This window comes from Salvelinus namaycush, chromosome 18, assembly GCF_016432855.1.
Source record: "Salvelinus namaycush isolate Seneca chromosome 18, SaNama_1.0, whole genome shotgun sequence".
Classification (NCBI taxonomy): Eukaryota; Metazoa; Chordata; class Actinopteri; order Salmoniformes; family Salmonidae; genus Salvelinus; species Salvelinus namaycush.
In genome coordinates, this window is record NC_052324.1 from 12,526,391 (window position 1) to 12,544,285 (window position 17,895).

The following is a 17,895-nucleotide window of genomic DNA, read 5'->3' on the forward strand; positions in this document are numbered from 1 at the left end:
AAAAACAACATATCAAAGGACTGCCTTTGATTTGAAGGCCTGCATATGCACAGTTCGCCACGAGATGACCGTTAGACCCGATAATGTGTTTCTACACGAGCTTAGCTAGCCATTGGTTCCCAAACTGTGGGGTCTAAGGGGAACTCAGTCCAGCTTTCAACTTACTCTTGAAAGCTGTAACAGTAGAATGCACAAGGTGCAATTTTGAAATGAGGTAGTGTATGATCAGTTTTCCTCTTGTCATGTCAGTCATTGCATACCTTAGAGCTATTTATAACTTGTCAGAAATGTCCAGATTAACTAGCCCATGCCAGCTAACAATTTTTATCCCATAGATTTTGTTGCAATGTTTGAGTCACTCAAATATCACATGAATACACATTAGACATGGCAAAATGTCTAGAATTGCAAGAAAATGAGCTTAAAAACGGCAAAATGTTCTCTGCACCCCATGACAAAATGTGTGGAATTGCATGAAATAAGCTTTAAACCTACAACATTTTCTCTCCGCCACCAAGAGGGGTGTGAACAGTTGGTGTCACAGTGCTTGTGCCCATTGAAATAGATGTGCCACGCGTGCAGGGAGGGCGCGGGATGTTCCCCAATGCTGGAAGGGGGGCCTGAGTGAAAAGGTTTGGGAACCCCTGAGCTAGCCAACATCGCCATGACATCGCCTATAAGTGTGATTAGGGATTTCTATTAGAGAAGCAGTTTCAACCTATCTTCATACTGTACTGTCTTTGATGAAACTGTTGCTTCCTGCTGAAACAAGCAAAAGAGTCTATGGTTCCCTAGGCAACGTCCCTCACAATGCAGCAGCAGCACACATAGAAATAGAATGAATATATGACATTTTTTATTTAACCTTTATTTAACTAGGCAAGTCAGCTAAGAACACATTTTTATTTATAATGACGGCCTACCAAAAGGCAAAAGGCCTCCTGCGGGGAGGACAAAACACACATTGACAAGAGATACACCACAACACTACATAAAGAGAGCCCTAAGACAACAACATAGCATGGCAGCAACACATGACAACACAGCATGGCAGCAACACATGACAACACAGCATGGCAGCAACAGAACACAACAACAACATGGTAGCAACACAACATGGTAGCAGCACAACATGGTAGCAGCACAAAATATGGTACAAACATTATTGGGCACAGACAACAGCACAAAGGGCAAGAAGGTAGAGACAACAATACATCATGCGAAGCAGCCAAAAGTGTCAGAGTGTCCATGATTGAGTCTTTGAAGGAAGAGATGGAGATACAACTGTCCAGTTTGAGCGTTTGTTGCAGCTCGTTCTAGTCACTAGCTGCAGAGACGAGCGACCCAGGGATGTGTGCTCTTTGGGGACCTTTAACAGAATGTGACTGTCAGAACGGGTGTTGTATGTGGAGGATGAGGGCTGCAGTAGATATCTCAGATAGGGGGGAGTGAGGCCTAAGAGGGTTTTATAAATAAGCATCAACCAGTGGGTCTTGCGACGGGTATACAGAGATGACCAGTTTACAGAGGAGTATAGAGTGCAGTGACGTGTCCTGTAAGGAGCATTGGTGGCAAATCTGATGGCCGAATGGTAAAGAATAACTAGGCCCTCGAGAGCACCCTTACCTGCCAATCTATAAATTACGTCTCCGTAATCTAGCATGGGTAGGATGGTCATCTGAATCAGGGTTAGTTTGGCAGCTGGGGTGAAAGAGGAGCGATTACGATAGAGGAAATCAAGTCAAGATTTAACTTTAGCCTGCAGATTTGATATGTGCTGAGAGAGGACAGTGTACTGTCTAACCATACTGCCAAGTACTTGTATGAGGTGACTACCTCAAGCTCTAAACCCTCAGAGGTAGTAATCACACCTGTGGAGAGAGGGGCATTCCTCTTACCAAACCACATTACGTTTATTTTGGAGGTGTTCAGAACAAGGTTAAGGGCATAGAAAACTTGTTGGATACTAAAGAAAGCTTTGTTGTAGAGCATTTAACACAAAATCTGTGGAAGGGCCAGCTGAGTATAAGACTGTATCATCTGCATATAAATGGATGAGAGCTTCCTACTGCCTGAGCTATGTTGTTGATGTAAATTGAGAAGAGCTTGGATGAATGCACTGAATGCACATATTTCTCATTTGCCTGAACGAAAGCCAGTCAGCTTGAGTATGCGTGTGCCGAGCCTTTCGCCAAATGAAATTCTTGAGGTGGAGTAACTCTGCAAGATCACGGTCAAACCAGGGGCTGAACCCGTTTTTAATTATAATTTTCTTTATGGGGGCATGTTTTGTTATCAATACCACTGAAAATATTTTTTAAAAAGGTCCAAGCGTCTTCGACCGAGGGGATCAAGCTGATTCTATACCATTTTACAGAGGTCAGGTCATGAAGGAAGGCTTGTTTGTTAAAGTTTTTTAGAAAGCGTCTATGACAAATCAGGACAGGTCATTTCACTGAGCAGCCATTACGAACACAGGCTGTATAACAGTTATCACTAAGGTCATTACAGAAAATATCAGACTGATACCTATCAGGATTATTTGTGAGGATAACATCGAGGAGAGTAGCATTTTCTGGGTCTTTGGAGTCATACCTTGTGGGATTGGTAATAATTTGAGAAAGATTTAGGGAGCCCCATTGCTTTTGGACTTGGTAAGGTGGTTTAAGCATGTCCCAGTTTAGGTCACCTAGCAAGACAAGTTCAGATTTAGTGTAAGAGGCCAGGAGAAAGCTAAGGGTAGGTTGGGTACAGGCCGGTGCTGATGGAGGACGATAACACCCAGCAACAGTCAACAAAGAGCTATTTGAAAGTTTAATGCTTAAAACCAGCTAATCAAATTGTTTGTTGACAGACTTGGTGGAGACAACCGAGCACTGAAGGTGATCCTTGGTAAAGATTGCCACCACCCAAGATTGCCACCACCTTTGGAAGATCTGTATTGCCAAAAAAGGTTATAACCAGGAAGGTTAACATCGGTATTTAAAACACTCTTCCTTAACCACATCTCAGTAATGACCAACACATCTGGATTGGAGCTGTGAACCCACACTTTCAATTGATCCATTTTAGGTAATACGCTTCTAGTGTTAACGTGTAGAAAACCCAGGCTTTTACGAGAGCAGAAATCAGTGAAGCAGATATCAGAGCACAAGTCAGAATTTGAGCTAGCAACAGTAGATGGGCCAGGGTGTACATGCACATTTCCAGATTTAATCAGCAGTAATACAATCAGGGCACGGCAGAGTACAGGGAGAGGTCTGCAGTGTTGATTCATGAAATTTGAATGTGCATTAGATGGCAACAAGATCATATTGTACAGCAATTTCATCAGGTAACATGAATAGAAAGCCGGAGAGAGGTGGTTAGAATAGGATGGGAGGCCAATAGTCTGTGTAACCAATAGAGAGTCAGAGTCCCGAGTGTGGGAACAAACATAGTCTGTCCCACAGTTGGGTGAATAAGAAAGTTCATAGGCAACAAAGCATGCAGGAGTCATGAGGCAAATAGCATAAAGCTCAATAAAAAAATATAACGACTTGCGTGTGTGCTGGAGGCGAGCGAAAGCTCGGGAGAGAGAGGGGGGGGGGGGTGTGGCGAGGGTACCTGTACCAGACAGGGGGAGACAGGCCAGGGAAGATGGTGAACAGATCACCAGGTTGAATCCAAGCAGCAGTGCAGCAGGCAACGGGAGTAGGTGTCACACCCACTTGGGAAAAACTTTTTTCTGGAGGCAGATATATTGTAGAAAATGCCAGTGGATGATCTCTGAACAGCCGTAGGGGGCTTCAAAGGCCTCTGGATTTGTGTGGGGTATGCTGTGAAACTCTCCTGCCATTGTTGTCCTCAAAGGCTTTGACATCTCAGCATGTCAAGTCGTTTGTTTGTTACTGGTAAATTTTAACCTACTAACAACCTATTCATTTATGGTGGAGCAAATCTACAATTTCCTTGTTGTGTAGTGCAAACTATTTCGTTTTGCTGGCCTGGGTTCTATCCTCAGCTTTCCCTCCATGGAGTGCCTCGTCCAAGCTGCTCCTCTTCGCTCTCCACCCGGCTGTCAGAGACAGCTCAACAATCCCCAACCCGTTCTCTCAATCGACCCCCACACCCAATCTACTCACATGCACACACACTCACATACAGACATACATACACACAGTCCCTCTCTCCCCTTACCTTTCCTTGGCCTCTATTTCTTACATCTCTCAGAGAAAATGACAATTTTCGTGGTATTGCTTTGTGCAGAGTTTACTGAACTCTGGAGAAAACTAACATTGTTGCTGGGTGAGTACATCTGACAATGTGCTCTCCCGTCCATTAGACATTTTGTCTGTGGGAACTCGCTCTTTTTCACTCGGTCCACTCGTCCAAGTGCCGATGCATTTGTGGCATGATGTGAACAATACGAACTTGCGTCACTACCAAAGTCTAATGGTTTTAAATGACTGTTTTGTATTGTCTGGAAACTCACTTGTAGAATTCGCTTGCAGTAGGTCTCTTAAAAAAGAGAAGCCGTGCAAGGTTATTAAACAGAGGTGTCTATTTTCTTCTTTTGTTGATATCAGCTAACGTGTAACCTAATCCTGGCCCTGATATGCAATGTCTCCAAACCCCCTCTGATTTTAAATCTAGATCTGTTTTTGGTATTTTTCATTTAAATGTATGCAGCCTGTTGTCAGAAATTGATGGGGTTAGGATTTGGGCTAAATCAACTGATGCTGATGTAATTGTGTTTTCTGAAACCTGGCTCAGCAAGTCTGTTCTTGATAAGGATATTTGTATAAGTGGTTACAATGTGTATCGCACCGATCGGGTTAAGAAAGGAGGGGGTGTGGCTATATATGTAAATACTAAATTCCTTGTAAATGTGGCAAAGTCTGAAACTATTTGTAAACAGAATTTCTTGCTTTGAATCTTGAGGTTTCAAAGGGTCTCTCTATAACTGTGTGTCACGTTCCTGACCTGTTTTCTGTTGTTTGGTATGTGTTTATTGGTCAGGGCGTGAGTTTTGGGTGGGCAGTCTATGTTTTCTGTTTCTATGTTGGTTTTGGGTACCTGATATGGTTCTCAATTAGAGGCAGGTGGTTTTCATCTCCTCTGATTGAGAATCATATTAAGGTAGGTGTTTTCACACTGTTTGTTTGTGGGTGGTTGTCTCCTGTGTCTGTGTTTGTCGCGCCACACGGGACTGTCTCGGTTTGTTTGTACGTTCGTTCTTTTGTGTAGTCATTTTCCTGTTCGTGAGTTCTTCGTTTTATGTAAGTTCGCATGTCCAGGTCTGTCTACTCCGTTTTGTTATTTTGTTAGTTATTCAAGTTAGTTCGTTTTTTGTCTTGTCTAATAAATCATTATGAATTCACACCCTGCTGCACTTTGGTCGAATCACTACTCCTCCTCTTCGTATGAAGAGGAGGAATGCCGTTACAGAACCACCCACCAAACCCGGATCAAGCAGCGGGTTAACGGACAGCGCACGAAGCAGGATTTCTGGTCTTGGGAGGAAATCATGGAAGGAAAAGGACCATGGGCTAAAGTTGAAGTGAATCGCCGCCCATGGGAACAGCTGGAGGCAGCTCGGAGAGCGGAGGAAACCGGAGAGAGGAACCGGCGTTATGAGGGGACGCGTCTAGCACGGAAGCCCGAAAAGCCCGCAAGTACAACCCAAAAATTTATTGGGGGGGGGGGGCTAAGAGGTAGTGGGTCTAGGGCAGGTAGGAGACCTGCGCCCACTTCCCAGGCTAACCGTGGAGAGCGGGAGTACGGGCAGACACCGTGTTACGCAGTAGAGCGCACGGTGTCTCCTGTACGTGTGCATAGCCCGGTGCGGGTTATTCCACCTCCCCGCACTGGTAGGGCTAGATTGAGCATTGAGCCAAGTGCCATGAAGCCGGCTCTACATATCTGGCCACCAGTACGTCTCCTTGGGCCGGCTTACATGGCACCAGCCTTACGCATGGTGTCCCCGGTTCGCCTACATAGCCCGGTGCGGGTTATTCCACCTCCCCGCACTGGTCAGGCGACGGGGAGCATACAACCAGGTAAGGTTGGGCAGGTTCAGTGTTCAAGGGAGCCAGTACGCCTACACGGTCCGGTATATCCGGCGCCACCTTCCCGCCCCAGCTCAGTACCACCAGTGCCTACACCACGCACCAGGCTTCCAGTGCGTCTCCAGAGTCCTGTTCCTCCTCCACGCACTCTTCCTGTGGTGCGTGTCTCAAGCTCAGTGCCTCCAGTTTCGGCACCACGCAGCAAGCCTCCTGTGCGTCTCCAGAGCCCTGTACGCACTGTTCCTTCTCCCCGCACTCGCCCTGAGGTGCGTGCCCTCAGCCCGGTACCTCCAGTTCCGGTACCACGCACCAGGCCTATAGTGCGCATCGAGAGTCCAGTGTGCCCTGTTCCTGCTCCCCGCACTAGCCTTGAGGTGCGTGTCTCCAGTCCGGTACCACTAGTTCCGGCACCACGCACCAGGCCTACTGTGCGCCTCAGCGGGTCAGAGTCGGCCGTCTGCCCAACGCCTTCTGCACTGCCTGTCTGCCCAGCTCCGTCTGAGCCATCCGTCTGCCCAGTGCCATCTGAGCCATCTGTCTGCCCAGCGCCGTCTGAGCCATCTGTCTGCCCAGCGCCGTCTGAGCCATCTGTCTGCCCAGCGCCTTCTGAGCCATCCGTCTGCCCAGCGCCTTCTGAGCCATCCGTCTGCCCAGCGCCTTCTGTGCCCTCCAGTCATGAGCTGCCCTCCAGTCATGAGCTGCCCTCCAGTCATGAGCTGCCCTCCAGTCATGAGCTGCCACTCAGTCATGAGCTGCCACTCAGTCATGAGCTGCCACTCAGTCCGGAGCTGCCACTCAGTCCGGAGCTGCCACTCAGTCCGGAGCTGCCACCCAGTCCGGAGCTGCCACCCAGTCCGGAGCTGCCACCCAGTCCGGAGCTGCCACCCAGTCCGGAGCTGCCACCCAGTCCGGAGCTGCCACTCAGTCCGGAGCTGCCACTCAGTCCGGAGCTGCCATTAGTACAGAGTTGTCCCTCTGTCCTAAGCTACCTCTCTGTCCGGAGCTACCTCTCTGTCCGGAGCTACCTCTCTGTCCTGAGCTACCTCTCTGTCCTGAGCTACCTCTTTGTCCTGAGCTACCTCTTTGTCCTGAGTTGTCTCCTCTATTTTAGAGGAGCGTTGGTGAAGGTTCCTGGACCATGGTCGGGGGCGAGGGTCGCCACTCAAAGGACGCTAAGGAGGGGGACAAAGACAGTGGTGGAGTGGTGTCCTCGTCCACCGCCGGAGCCGCCACCGCGGACAGATGCCCACCCAGACCCTCCCCTTGAGTTGTAGGGGTGCGCCCGGAGTTCGCACCTTGAGGGGGGGGTTCTGTCACGTTCCTGACCTGTTTTCTGTTGTTTGGTATGTGTTTATTGGTCAGGGCGTGAGTTTTGGGTGGGCAGTCTATGTTTTCTGTTTCTATGTTGGTTTTGGGTACCTGATATGGTTCTCAATTAGAGGCAGGTGGTTTTCATCTCCTCTGATTGAGAATCATATTAAGGTAGGTGTTTTCACACTGTTTGTTTGTGGGTGGTTGTCTCCTGTGTCTGTGTTTGTCGCGCCACACGGGACTGTCTCGGTTTGTTTGTACGTTCGTTCTTTTGTGTAGTCATTTTCCTGTTCGTGAGTTCTTCGTTTTATGTAAGTTCGCATGTCCAGGTCTGTCTACTCCGTTTTGTTATTTTGTTAGTTATTCAAGTTAGTTCGTTTTTTGTCTTGTCTAATAAATCATTATGAATTCACACCCCGCTGCACTTTGGTCGAATCACTACTAGGAATGCCGTTACACTGTGATATACTGTAACTGTGTTATATCTGCTCTCTGTGATGCATTTTCTTCTCTGATGCACCTTATGTCTAAACTTCTTTACGGTGAAATGATCTTGATTGTTGATCTCAGCTGGTGTTGGTTAAAGCCGGTGTCTGATGATTTTAAAATGTTTTGTAATTCTATGAATCTTACCCAGTTGATTAACTCACCCACCTGCCCAAATCTCAAATGTCCAGAGAAATTTACCCTGATTGATTTGATATTGACAAATGTTCCACATAAATATTCTGCGGTTGGTGTTTTTTGTAATGATTTAAGTGACCATTGTGATGTTGTTGCTGCTAGAAATACTAAAGTTCCTAAGACAAAACCACGCTTTATTCGTAAGAGAAATGTTAAGAGTTTTAATGAGCAGGCTTTCTTTCATGATTTGTTTTATTTTGACTGGAGCAAGATTGAGTTTATCCCTGATGTGGAAACTGCCTGTAAATTCTTTCATTATGTTGTTTTCCAAATAGTAAACAAACATGCCCCATTCCACAGGTTCAGGGTTAAAGGGCGGGATACTCTATGGATTTCTTCTGAGCTGTCTTGTATTATTCACAAACATAATCTAGCCTGGGCTAAAGCAAGGAAATCATGTTCTGATGCTGATTGGCTACGAAACAAGTGTTATTTTCTTCTCAGGAAGGCCAAGTCTGAATATTGTATGTCTGTTACCACTGATAACCTGAATGATCCTAGAATGTTTTGGAAGGCTATTAAGTTTATGTCTGGTAACAGTAATGTTAATGAATTACCATTGTGTATTGAAGGACTCAATATGACTGTATTTGACAAAACTGAAATGCTGAATTGTTTCAATGAGCACTTTGTATCATCTGGTAGGCTGTTAGATTCAGTATCCCCTGTCTCTGTACAACCCTGCGTGGATGAACCAGTGAGAGCTGGTCAAACTTTTAGCTTTTTGCCATTCTCAGTGCAGGAGGTACATAAAGCCCTAAAATCCTTAGATCAGAGAAAGCCTGGAGGTCCCGATCTTCTTGATCCCTGCTCTTTAAAACTGGCAGGTGATTTCATAGTTGAACCCCTTACATATCTGTTCAATCTAACCCTGGAATGTAATGAAATTCCAAAGTTCTGGAAATTATCACTTGTCCTACCACTTTTAAAAGGGGGAGATCCAACTCTTTTAAATAATTATAGGCCAATCTCAAAACTGTCACCCCTGGCAAAAATACTTGAAACCCTTGTTAGTGAACAGCTAAAATAGTTTTTATATACTAATTCTATTTTATCAATGTACCAATCGGGCTTCAGGAAGAAGCATAGCACAATTACAGCAGCCATGAAGGTTTTAAATGATATCACTGAAGCCCTTGACAAAAAACAACACTGTGTCTCACTTTTTATTGATCTCTCTATGGCTTTTGATACAGTTGATCATGCTAGGCAGAGATTGTCAAGCGTAGGTCTTTCGGAGCATGCAGTTGCATGGTTTGCTAACTATCTGTCTGATAGAACTCAGTGCACTCAATTTGATGGGCTCATGTCTGTTAAATTGTCTGTCTGTAATGATGTGCCCCAGGGCTCTGTACTTGGTCCCCTCTTATTCACTATTTATATAAATCATTTAGACAAAAATGTGCAAAATGCGCAACTTCACTTTTATGCTGCCGATACTGTTATTTATTGTTGTGCCTCGTCTCTCACAAAAGCTTTACAGAACTTGCAAACTGCTGTTCAACATACCTTGTGTCAATTGAAGCTTATCCTCAATACTGACAAACTAAACTAATGGTGTTTTCTAAAGCAAGAAAGAGACCTCTGAACCTTTCACCTATTACTATCTGTCAGGGCAATGAGATTGTAACCTCATATAAATATCTTGGAATTTTAATTGATGACAGCCTCTCTTTTAAACTGCATATTCAACAACTTACAAAAAAATTGAAGCTGAAGTTGTTTTTCTTTTGAAGCCAGAAAGAGGCTAGTATCAGCTAAAAAAATGTTTTTACTAGACTATGGAGATATTTTATATATGAACGCTTCCGCTCAGTGTTTGAGATCAATTGACACCCTTTACCATGGAGATATGAGATTTATTTTAAACTGCAAAACCCTTACGCACCACTGCACTTTATATACAAGGGTTGGCTGGCCTTCTCTAGGCTGTCACTGGTATACTTTTATTTAAAAAGCCATTTTGGGTTTACTACCATTTTATTTGGGCATTTTTATTGTTCAGAAATGTGGTGGGTACTCTTCGTTCGCAGGACTTTATCTTGCTAACTGTTCCAAATGTCCGAACTGAATTTGGTAAAAGGGCTTTTATGTACTCTGCGCCATCAGCTCGGAACGCCTTACAAAATACTTTTAAACTGGAAGAACTTGTCCCGATTGGTGTTTTTAAATCATTGATGAAGGATTTTGTGGCTGATTCCCTGACCTGTCAATATTTTATTTTGTGATGTTGTTATACCTTTGTGAATTCTATGTTTTTTTTACTAGATTACCTGTAGTTTTTCATGTTGTCTGTCTGTAATTGTGTAATGACTTGGTGCTGCATATCTTGGCCAGGACGCTTTTGAAAAAGAGATTTCAAATGTCAATGAGCCCTTCCTGGTTAAATTGTATCTGTTCTGTCCTAGCAAGCTTGGCATTCAGTCCCCATAAAGTAAAATATATCATTGTGATGTACTTTATTTATTTATTTTCTTCTTGGCTTTCAAAATAGCATCAGACTAAACATTACTCAGTCAGTTACAGGTTGGATGGTCTCTGCTGTTTGTTTATTAGAGCTGTACAGCTTGGAAATAGGAATCCTTGGAAGTAGGAATCCTTCCAGGTAATTTTGTCCAAAATCAGGTTGTAGATTTGGAGTTTTGATCTGGAGGGAAGGTTATACTGTGGAGGGTAGCATCCTGTTCATATCCCTGCCGAAAAATCCAAGGTAATCTAACTTCAAATCTATCTTTTTGTAAAAACATGCTGAAAAATGTGGGAGCTCACAAGCAGCTGTGTCTCTCTCTCTCTGGTCTCTGGTCAACGGGCTTGGAACCTCTAACCCTGGCAATTTGACTGGTAAACTCATGAGTGCACTCAAAATGGCTACCTGTGGTGGGTTCAACAAGGCAAATTTTGCAAACTTTGGCTAACGTTAGCAAACATATTCCATTTGTTTTGTGTTAGCCGCGACCATTCACTAACGTTTGCTAATAGTTTGAGAAGATAGTGTGCGGTGAACGTAAGTGTCTGTTTCGGGTCTAAACTGCCGCTAAAAATAATCAAGTGGCCATGTAGACTTTCTACTATATTTAGTAGGAATAGATCAATTGTTTTCAGTTTGAATATTGTCGCTAAAAAGCCACCGTAATCCTTACAAAAAATAGCTGTTTGATGTTTCACCGAAACATTTTGGAATGTTCATTCAAATAGTTCAACTGAAATTGTTACTCTGGCAACATGTTTGCTGCAGACAGAAGACGCTTGTCGCCACTGGTATTGTGATGCAATAGCTTCCATGGTAATGTAGAATGGTAATTCAAATGATGTTAACAAATTACAGCACATATTTTAGCACATATTTTAGTTCCTGCTTTGCTCCTATGGGTACACTCGCAATGGCCGCCAGTCCACCCATTATGCCATCATTAACTTGAATAGGGATCCATGTTCTATTGATTATATTTATATGGCAGCACATGCAGTCAGGAGCAAAGGAAAGCAGAACATGTGCAGCAAATACGTTTTTTTGCTTTTCAAACGGTTATTAAGGTGACCGTGGTCATTTTTCTGTCCAACCTTAATCCCAAATTCTATGACCATAACATACCTTAAGGGACATCTGAGACGGGAGCCGTATGGTCGGTGAAGAAAGTCCCATTGCAATTGTACGGTCCCTTACCTGACGTCCGGCGACGTTTCTAAAAACCGCGGACGGCGTCGGGCCGGAGGCGGGGGAGAGATCTTTCGGGAAGTCACCGAAAAAAACGTCTCGGACTTTCGGTTTCCGTTTTATAAAAATAACAAATTTTGCATTCCGTTCACTTTTGCATTTCTAAAGTATTTAAGAGAATGCACGTTACATTTGCAATATGATGTGATGTTTTTCACTGTTGAAGCACATTGCAAATGCACGTTACATTTGCAATATGATGTGATGTTTTTCACTGTTGAATCATATTGCAAATGTAACGTGCATTATCTTAAATACTTTAGAAATGCAAAAGTGAACGGCCTGATGACCTCAGGATGGCCGGGCAGTGATAGTGGTTCCTCTCCATCGCTCGTTGTGTTAAATTTCATCATGTCGCTTTTTGTGATGGTACCCCCCTGTTGAAACATATTGCAAATGCACAAAAAGTCAACTAGCAAGTCGGTCTCCATCAGTCAATTAGATATATTCAGACACCAAACTGATACCATCTGACACCAAACTCACTGTTGGTGAGTTTTTTGTATTTCTAAAGTATTTAAATAATGCACGTTACATTTGCATTATGATTCAACACATCATATTGCAAACGTAACAGTGTGTGTTATGTTTGCAATATGATTCAACACATCATATTGCAAACGTAACAGTGTGTGTTATGTTTGCAATATGATTCAACACATCATATTGCAAACGTAACAGTGTGTGTTATGTTTGCAATATGATTCAACAGTGTGTGTTATGTTTGCAATATGATGTGATGTTTTTCACTGTTGAATCATATGCAAATGTAACGTGCATTCTTTAAATAAACCCTATGTGGGTTATGAATGTCTTATGAACCTGTCTTCAATGACAATCCATCAAGCCACTATGAGGTCTACCTGTGTTGATTCTAAGCTTCCTGGAGCAACCGGAAGTGATAAAATCACCCTAAAAGTGTTTTGCCATACCCAACCAGCAGTTTGTGATATATAGTGCATTCAACCCTGTGTAAATCAGTCAGTTCTTAACGTATAGACTTAAGACTCAGGATTCTGTAAAAGCATAACCCGATCAGGATAGGTATTTACTTATAGCTTCCTGTGCCAACCGGAAGTGCCTTAAAATGGGGTCATAGGTGCTGTTTCAAAGGGTTAAAAAAGTCAGATCTTTCCAAAACTTTAAGTGTGTGATTAGGCAACCCTCATGAAGTGTAAATCAGTCATTTCTCTAAACAGATGTCAAAGAAAAGCTCACACACACACACAGACACACACAGCAAGGATGGAATGAAAAAGTATGGTGCTTAAAGACACACAGAGCCTTAAATGCTTTTAGGGGGGATCCAGACTTCCATACACGCTCTGGGAGCACTATACTACGGGCAAAAATCAATGGGTGCTGGCCTGAGTGATTTATGGAGGTTTTCAAAAAAAGTAAAAAAATATTGTTTTTTTTTCTGGAAAATATTTTATGTTTTTTCTTCTCGAGTCAATGGCCTGAGTGATTTATGGAGTTTTTCCAAAAAACTCTAAAAATATTCTAAGTCCAAACTTTTCGTGCACCTGGTATTTTTTTGGGGTTACCAGGTGCCTTTTAGGGGGCATCCAAACTTCCATACCCGCTCTGGGAGCACTATTCTACGGCCAAAATTCAATGTGTGCTGGCCTGAGTGATTTATGGAGGTTTCCAAAAAAAGTCAAAAAATATTCTATGTTTCATGTTTTGGGTTACCAGGCGTCATTTTTCAAAATGGTTTTAAATGCTTCATTTTGGCCTTTTAAAAACAAAATGTTATTTTCGACTATGAAATCCAAAAAGCACTTTTTTAAAGGGGTTGATAAGTTTTTTCTAATTTATTCACATTTTTGACTTCATATTAAATCAGATTGCAAATGCACAAAACATATTCCTTAAGTACAAATAAACATTTATAAAAAATTATGATATTAAAATGTGACTAAAGTATTTTCATACAGTTCTTATACATGTGTAATTGACCTAAAAATCGAAAGAATTTCAAAACACGGTCCAGAAAGCACTTTCTTAAAGGGGGTTATACGTTTTTTCCAAATTTTTGACATTTTTGACTTTTGACTTTTGACTTCCTATGAAATCACATTCCAAATGCACAAAACATATTCCTTAAGTACAAGTAAACATTTATAAAAAATTATGATAATAAAATGTGACTAAAGTATTTTCATACAGTTCTTATACATGTGTAATTGACCTAAAAATCGAAAGAATTTCAAAAAACGGTCCAGAAAGCACTTTTTTAAAGGGGGTTATACGTTTTTTCCAAATTTTTGACATTTTTGACTTTTGACTTTTGACTTCCTATGAAATCACATTCCAAATGCACAAAACATATTCCTTAAGTACAAGTAAACATTTATAAAAAATTATGATAATAAAATGTGACTAAAGTATTTTCATACAGTTCTTATACATGTGTAATTGACCTAAAAATCGAAAGAATTTCAAAAAACGGTCCAGAAAGCACTTTTTTAAAGGGGGTTATACGTTTTTTCAAAGTTTTTGACATTTTTGACTTTTGACTTTTGACCTCCTATGAAATCACATTCCAAATGCACAAAACATATTCCTTAAGTACAAATAAACATTTATAAAAAATGATGATATTAAAATGTGACTAAAGTATTTTCATACAGTTCTTATACATGTGTAATTGACCTAAAAATCGAAAGAATTTCAAAAAACGGTCCAGAAAGCACTTTTTTAAAGGGGGTTATACGTTTTTTCCAAATTTTTGACATTTTTGACTTTTGACTTTTGACTTCCTATGAAATCACATTCCAAATGCACAAAACATATTCCTTAAGTACAAGTAAACATTTATAAAAAATTATGATAATAAAATGTGACTAAAGTATTTTCATACAGTTCTTATACATGTGTAATTGACCTAAAAATCGAAAGAATTTAAAAAAACGGTCCAGAAAGCACTTTTTTAAAGGGGGTTATACGTTTTTTCCAAATTTTTGACATTTTTGACTTTTGACTTTTGACTTCCTATGAAATCACATTCCAAATGCACAAAACATATTCCTTAAGTACAAATAAACATTTATAAAAAATTATGATATTAAAATGTGACTAAAGTATTTTCATACAGTTCTTATACATGTGTAATTCCCCAAAAAATCAAAATAATTTCGAAAAACGGTCCAGAAAGCACTTTTTTAATGGGGGTGATACGTTTTTTCCAAATTTTTGACATTTTTGACTTTTGACTTTTGACTTCCTATGAAATCACATTCCAAATGCACAAAACAAATGCACAAAACAAGTTCAAATAAAATTTCAAAAAAAATTATGTTAATAAAATTTGACAAAAGTATTTTCATACAGTTCTTACACATGTGTAATTGACATAAAACTCGAAAGAATTTCGAAAAACGGTCCAGAAAGCACTTTTTTAAGGGGGTGATAAGTTTTTGCCAAAACTTTAAAAATTTCAAAATTTTACTCTTGGGTCTTGACTTGCGTTACAATAAGCCTATGAAAAATTAGGATAGAACGCAGTCGCCCACTATAGGATTTTTGGAGTGTTACACAGCTCATTTGCAAGATGGCATTTGCCATCAACTTTGGATGAAACACCGCCAGAAATAGTGTATTTGTCCATCGTGTATATGCTGCGCCCGGTGCAAATAACTTGCCATGTTATTTTGTACAATTGGGGGGGGAGTTCCCTTAATGCCTTAAACGTCTTGGAACTGTGCTGCCACCTGGGTGTGAGCCAGGTGCCCAACTCTGGCCGACAGCGAAGTCGACTCAAAACAAAAGTCGACTCACCCAACTTATTGTGGGAATCTTGTGGAAGGCAACCTGAAACGTTTGACCCAAGTTAAAAAATTTAAAGGCAATGCTACCAAATACTAATTGAGTGTATGTAAACTTCTGACCCACTGGGAATGTGATGAAAGAAATAAAAGCTGAAATAAATCATTCTCTCTACTATTATTCTGACATTTCACATTCTTAAAATTAAGTGGTGATCCTAACTGACTTAAAGACAGGGAATTTTTACAACGATTAAATGTCAGGAATTGTGAAAAACTGAGTTTAAGTGTATTTGGCTAAGGTGTATGTAAACTTCCGACTTCAACTGTATATTGAACACCGTCTTAACGGAGTGTGTGCACAATTTCTTAATACATCCTGTCAGGAGTAATACAGCCATGGAAACTACCATATTTAAATGTGGAGGGGTCAGTCACATTAATTTGCACTACTTTGGAGATCGATTTGCTCAAAACTTGGCAGGTAGTGCTGCAATTATTTAGCTTAGCTACTTCCGTTTCATTCCAGAACGTTTTATTCAGACAGGGGTCACATTTAACCCCATACCCATTTACGCATGATGAAAAATTATAACCCTTGCTGGTGAGGTTCTTCTCCATGAACACTCCTGTGGTTTGGTTAAACTACCACACATACCCTGACTCATTCAGTCTAATAGCCTACTCCTCCAGTTTCCAACTTTCACCAAAAACATCCTTTCCAAAAGTGACGTTTGCGAACGACCAGAGAGAAAAAGGCAATGCGAGAGTGTCTACTCCGCCCAAAATCTGTCTGCATGAAAATAAGCATTAAGCAGGCCAAGTGAGAAGTTTTTTTTTTATTGGGGACAATAAGATTTAGTCAAGATAAAACTTAATTGCTATTTTGATACGTGAGGCTTATTTTATCGAATAGAAGTTATATAATGCTTAGGTTGTTTTATGAGTGTACTGATATAGTTTCAAGTTTCATTAGTTGTATGTACGGGATATCCATGGTATACTGTCCATCGTCCAACGAAATGCTTACTTGCAGGTTCCTTCTTGACAATGCAACAACAATAATAAATAATAAAAGATAAGAATACGAAGATAGTAAATGGCTGTAGAATAGTACAATACATTTTAGCATAGGTATAATACAGGAAGGCACAATTTATGGTCCAGTCTTTACACTTGTATTGGGGAAGGGGGGATGGGTGGCAAGTGGTGGACAAAGTACCCAATTCTCATACTTGAGTAAAAGTAAAGATACCATAATAGAAAACGACTCAAGTAAAAGTGAAAGTCACCCAATAAAATACTACTTGAGTAGAAGTCTAAAAGTATTTGGTTTTAAAGACTTAAGTATCAAAAGTAAAAGTATAAATAATTTCAAAATCCTTATATGAAGCAAACCAGACGGCACCATTTTTTAAATTTTATTATTTATTTATGGTTAGGCAGGGTTAGACATTTAGACATCATTTACAAATGAAGCATGTGTGTTTAATGAGTCCGCCAGATCAGAGGCAGTAGGGATGACCAGGGTCAAGTGTTCTGTTGATAAGTGCATGAATTGGACCATTTTCCTGTGCTGCTAAGCATTTTTATTTATTTATTTATTTTATTTAACTAGGCAAGTCAGTTAAGAACAAATTCTTATTTACAATGACGGCCTACCCCGGCCAAACCCTAACCTGGACGAGGCTGGGCTAATTGTGCGCCGCGGTAAGGGACTCCCAATCACGGCCGGTTGTGATACAGCCTGGAATCGAACGAGGGTCTGTAGTGGCGCCTCTAGCACTGAGATGAAAGGAATACTTTTTGGTGTCAGGGAAAATGTATGGAGTAAAAAGTACAATATTTTCTTAACGAATGTAGTGAAGTAAAAGTAGTCAAAAATATAAATAGTAAAGTTAAGTGCAGATACCCCCAAAAACTACTTAAGAAGTACTTTAAAGTACTTTTACTTAAGTAGTTTACACTACTGGGTAGCAGCAGTTGTGATGTGTGTGTAGCATGAATGTATGTGTGTATGTGTATGTGTATGTCTGTGTGGGTGGGTGTGTGCATGAGTGAGTGAATGTGTGCTAAGGTGTGGAGAATCAGAGCAGGAGGTCAGTCCAGTTCAAGTGTTCAGCCGTCTGATGGCTTGTATAGAAACTGTCTCTGAGTCTGTTGGTATCAGACCTCATGCTCCGATACCGTCTGCCCAAAGGTAAGGGAAAGAACAGCTCGTGTGTGGGGTCCTTGATGATGCTGTGTGCCTTCCTCAGGCACTGCTTCGAGTAGATGTACTGGATTGGTGGGAGTGTGGTCCCAGTGATGTACCTATGGCCGTGTGAATAGCGATGTAAATGGCATCTTCCGTGGATCTGTTGGA